Here is a 5,698-nt window from a genome sequence, read left to right as displayed (position 1 = left end):
CTAACGAAAAATCCAGTCCATCATTCTTGGACCAAACACATTGAAGTGCGTCATCACTTCATTAGAGATCACGTAGCTAGGGGAGACATTGCACTCACATATGTTGAGTCAAAGTCAAACCTAGCCGATATTTTCACCAAACCCCTTCCGGAAAATGAATTTAGTCATTTAAGGAGGGAATTGGGAATGTGTTTGGCTCAATAAGTCATTTTGACCACATCATGATCAATAAGGACAACTAAAACTACAAGAGAAATTGAGAAATTAATTTGGGCAACTTGGGAACATCTCACACAAACTATAAGGTTTAACAAAATGTTTTTGTTTGCTAGAAATGGGGTGAGATGCTAGGATTAACCAAATTATTCAAAATGTATCATGCATCCCTTGAATAATTAGGTTGAAGAGACATAAATTGAGTATGGGGAAGACCATTACATAATTCATGTGTATTTGGTTCCTAGATCTTACTCATATATTCCAACCAAGGAATCTTGGTTGGACTTTTGCCTAGAAATCATCTAACCTTGTTGATGTGTTGATTGATACCCTTGATTGATATCTTCTTGCTTTTGATTGAAAATAGGACAAGTTTGTGAAGAAATTTTGACATATTTTGACAAACTTGTAACTATTCATAGCAAGGATATCTTTTGAACCGATAGTCTGAGTCAGATTTATTACCTTGGTTCACTATAGAACATAGTTTCAGTAAACAAACAAAACAAACTTCTCTGGTTTTTGAAACTTTGAGATTCAACACATTTGTTATGAAGTGTCTGAAACTTTCGAGCCCTAAATAATTCAAAATCATTAGAGCTCATCATTAGGAAATATTCATTGGTATCACTGAATATAATCTGTGGGCTCTTCAGATCCCAGGTTCTGAACTTGGAAGTTGTTGAACCAAGTTTCAGAACTTTCGATACGAATTTTAGAGACTGAAATCATTGATTATCAGACACTGATCGGTCCAGGGACCGATCAGGATGCTATCTGATCGGTCTCTACGACCGATCAGGAGAGTTCCGGTTCTGTTACTATCAATTGACCTCTGATCGGTCCCCACGACCGATCAGGAGGCCCTGGCACGGGACTTACTGACCCACGTCTGATCGGTCCAGGGACCGATCAGGAAGCTCCCTGATCGGTCTCCACGACCGATCAGGACTCTCCCTGACCGATCAGGATGTTCCCTGATCGGTCAGGATTTCTCCTGATCGGACAGCCGTCCGATCATTTCATCAACTGTATACCCATCAGTAAACCATTAAAACTTCCCGATCTCTTCTTTTCCTCTTTCACGCGGAACCCTAGCCGACTCCTTCCCTCACCTCACTCCTTCTCTTCTCGTTGCACGCGGACCTCTAGCCGAACCCTAGCTGAAGCTCTAGCCCTCCGAAACTCTAGCCAAAAGTTCAATGGCACCAAGGTAACTCTCTACCTCTCTAGAACTTTGGCAGTTTGGTTTCATTTCTCACCATATATGTTTTTTTGGTGCTGGTGGCTCCGGTGCTCACTCATTGCCCCATTTTTCCACTTTGTTAACCCTTAGAAAGAAAGTAGTGGGTGAAGGGACCTCTAAATCTAAGTCACCTGAGAAATCCAAGTCTCAGGCACCCTCCCGACCTCAACCTTCCTCTTCTTCAAGATTCCCGAACCGCCAGTTTGAGCAAGCATTTCAACAGAGGACATTCAAGCTGCTTCCATGTCGATCTGTGGATCGAAAGTACATGGATGAATTTTATCCCTCTGTATCCGAAACCCTAGCCTATTATAAACTTGACTCGGTAGTCTACCTAGAAAGAGACATCAACCATGACCTAGTATCTGAATTCTACAATAATCTTCATCAGAACAGTGATGGTGTTTATAAAACCCGAGTCTCTAAAAGAACTATCGATTTCTCCATCAGAGAATTCTTTGGGTATCTAGGTTGCCGTATGTGTTCAGGGGATCCTTTTCCCATTTATCCTGATTTACCAGAGTCACTACCTCCTCCACTTGATGTATCACCTGACACTATCTATGAGTATTTCTTTGGACACCCTAGACCGGATGGACTAGATGAGCTAGATGTTGACTTCCCTACTTTTGCAGCCTTGAGATTATCTCCTCAAGACTACATTCTTTTTAAGATTGTCACGAACTACCTTCTACCTATCACATCTAAACCATTATCTGAGATCCGATCATATCATTGTCTTATGCTTTATGATTTACGTCGGCGTCTCGATTTTGATATCATATCGAGCATCTATTATTCGATCATCTCATATTCTCAGCCTAGCAGCTCCACTGTTTATATGCCTTATGGGCATATAATTACATATTAGCTCGCGACCCTTCAGATTGATGTCTCTAAGGGTAGAATAGTCAAGATGGTCAGACAGGATTGCGGACTTGGGAAGTGGGCATTTTCCAAGTCTGGAATCATAGGACAAAATGGGGATGTTCGGTGGAAGGATGGGAGAGCACTAGGTGAGTTACCACGGGGACCTCCACGACAAGTTGCTCCTGTTGCTGCTCCTCCTGCTGCTGACGATGGAGAGGCCGATCCTGATCTGCGCTGGCAGATCGCCGAGCTGGAGAGTCGCTTTGATCGACACGATGAGCTACTGGCTGCTGAGCTCCATGGACTGCGTGTTCGGATCGACCAGCGCTACGATGACTTGCTGCTTCTGGGCTGGATGGCCAACTACCCACCTCCGCAGCGTTTCTCGGGCCATCCACCTTCGAGCTCCAGCATGCCTCCTCAGGGTTACGTGCCTCCCGCGGATGATGATGATGTTCCTCGTGTTGAGGAAATTGATTGATACATTCTGTTTGACTGTCTGTATTTTGGATGCTATTCTGTTGGATATTTTTGTATGACCTGGATATTTGCTTATTTCATCTATTTATGCTGCTCATTTTCCTGTTTTTCTTTGTGTGTCATTTCCTATTGACTATTAATATGCTGTTCCTATGCCATGACTTGATTGTATCTTATCTCTTTCTTACTGTCATATTATACACTTAGAGGGAACTCTAGGTGCAAGACAGTATAGGTTAAGGGGGAGTCTTTTGAATTTTGTAACCTCATTTGCACCTTTTCGGTGTTTGACAAAGGGGGAGAGGATACCTAAGTTTAGAGATGTATGAAGGCTTGAGTTTAAGGGAGAAGATAACGGGAAGGATCTTGATTCCCGTTATTGACTTAGTGGTGTATCCATCTTAGGGGGAGGATCTTGATTCCCCTAAAATTCGTTATTGACTTAGTGGTGTATCCATCTTAGGGGGAGGATCTTGATTCCCCTAAAATTAGTTATTGACTTCGTGGTGTATCCATCTTAGGGGGAGGATCTTGATTCCCCTAAAATTATGAAAATAAGAACATTTCTGATCTAAACTTAAATCGTGTTGTCAAACAACAAAAAGGGGGAGATTGTTGATACAGTCTGACCTGGCTGTTGTTTTGATGTTGACACTGATTTAAGTTTGTATCAGATGTTAATTGAACTCGGTTTGATTAATGATCAAGGTTGATCAAGTGGAAGGGAAAAGTCCAAGTTGGAAACTTGGCACGCGAAGTCGGAGAGGGCTTGGTAGCTCGTTCTCCGGGCTAGGTCAGAGAGGGCTCGGTAGCTCGTTCTCTGAACCTGACGAAGTCGGAGAGGGCTCGGTAGCTCGTTCTCCGGACTAGGTCAGAGAGGGCTCGGTAGCTCGTTCTCTGGACCGGACGAAGTCGGAGAGGGCTCGGTAGCTCGTTCTCCGGACTAGGTCAGAGAGGGCTCGGTAGCTCGTTCTCCGGACCAGGTCAGAGAGGGCTCGGTAGCTCGTTCTCCGGACTAGGTCAGAGAGGGCTCGGTAGCTCGTTCTCTGGACCGGACGAAGTCGGAGAGGGCTCGGTAGCTCGTTCTCCGGACTAGGTCAGAGAGGGCTCGGTAGCTCGTTCTCTGGACCGGACGAAGTCGGAGAGGGCTCGGTAGCTCGTTCTCCGGACTAGGTCAGAGAGGGCTCGGTAGCTCGTTCTCTAGACTGGACGAAGTCGGAGAGGGCTCGGTAGCTCGTTCTCCGGACTAGGTCAGAGAGGGCTCGGTAGCTCGTTCTCTGGACCAGACGAAGTCGGAGAGGGCTCGGCAGCTCGTTCTCCGGACTAGGTCATAGAGGGCTCGGGAGCTCGTTCTCTGGACTGAATTAGGTCAGAGAGGGACCTAAGTGGACATTCCATCGAACATTGGATCGGTCGGTAGACCGATCCAGTGTTACATAAGACAGTGGATCGGTCGACAGACCGATCCAGTGAAAGTTTCCATGAATCGGTCTGGTGACCGATCAGGAAACACTTAGTAGCACACTGAGTGCAATCTGATCGGTCTGTAGACCGATCAGGAAACACTCAGTAGCACACTGAGTGCAATCTGATCGGTCTGTAGACCGATCAGAAAACACTCAGTAGCACATTGAGTGTAATCTGATCGGTCTTTGGACCGATCAGGAGAGGATATTGCGAAGAGAAGAAGGAGGGGATCGGTCGTGGAGACCGATCCACCTGCACTCTGATCGGTCTCCACGACCGATCAGACATGCTTTGGACCGATCAGGATATGCCCTGATCGGTCCATGGATCGGTCTGGTGACCGATCCACACACAATCAAATTTGTTGTTTCTGCAATTCCTCCACTGCATTTGATTTGCCTGAATCATATAACCTCTGTGATGTTAGCTTTTGAGTTTGCAGGATCACAGGTATCATTCCGAGCTTAATTTCAAATTAAGTACATAAGAGGAATACGACAAATGGCCTTTCTGCTGTGATTCGCGGCGCATGGTGCATTTGAAGCAACAACGGCTACTGGTGTGATCTGGCTGCGATCCGCTTGACTCCTGGTGATTGGTTCGAGCTCAGAAGACACCAGTAAAGATTGTGATTTCATTGGTGTGAGTTCAGAGAACCAGGTAAGGAGGAAGAGGGATTGGCCGCAGCGATGATTCTGTGCAGTTTGACCACGATCCGTGACAGCGGAAGACAGGAGATTAAGAAGCAGTAAAAAGCGAGAGAAAAGAACAAGAAAGCAAGAAAAAGAAAAACGTTCTGTTGATCGTTGTGGTGTGCTAAGTTCTTGAGCTCTCGGGTGAGAAACTGCTGTCTGTGAAGTTCTGTTTCCACTGATCCTCGCGTGGTTGTAAGCTTTAGTTCATTCTTCTTTGCCACCGAGCTCTGTAAGTCTTGTGCTTTAACATATATATTTCTTGAGACTTTGTGGAGAGGTTACTCCACCGAGAAGGAGAGCTTCATTAGCCGGAGTCATCCGGGGTGTGATCTACCGAACACCAAGGGCTCGTCCACCTTACGGACACGCCGAGGAGTAGGGGCAAGTTATCCCCGAACCTCGTAAATCAGTGTGTTAGTGTGCTTGTTTCCTTCTTGTTTTAGTTTTCTAATTCCGCTGTGCTAACAAGTTTTTTGTAGAAATTTTTGTTTAAGTTTTTAAGGGGCTATTCACCCCCCCCCCCTCTAGCCATCTAAGATCCCAACACAAGCATCATATAGGTATAAAAACATGAAGGGAAACCTTCCTACATATCATATAAAAATATCATGAAATGAGGACTTGTTTAAACCTTCCTAGATTTGAAAACTTTTCTTTGGCCGAATTTTTCTTAAATTCTATTCTAGGTTTTCTAATCCTCATAAAATCCGAAAAGCACATA

The sequence above is a fragment of the Zingiber officinale genome, chromosome 4A (assembly GCF_018446385.1).
Source record: "Zingiber officinale cultivar Zhangliang chromosome 4A, Zo_v1.1, whole genome shotgun sequence".
NCBI lineage: Eukaryota > Viridiplantae > Streptophyta > Magnoliopsida > Zingiberales > Zingiberaceae > Zingiber > Zingiber officinale.
Note: the sequence above shows the minus strand (reverse complement) of the source record.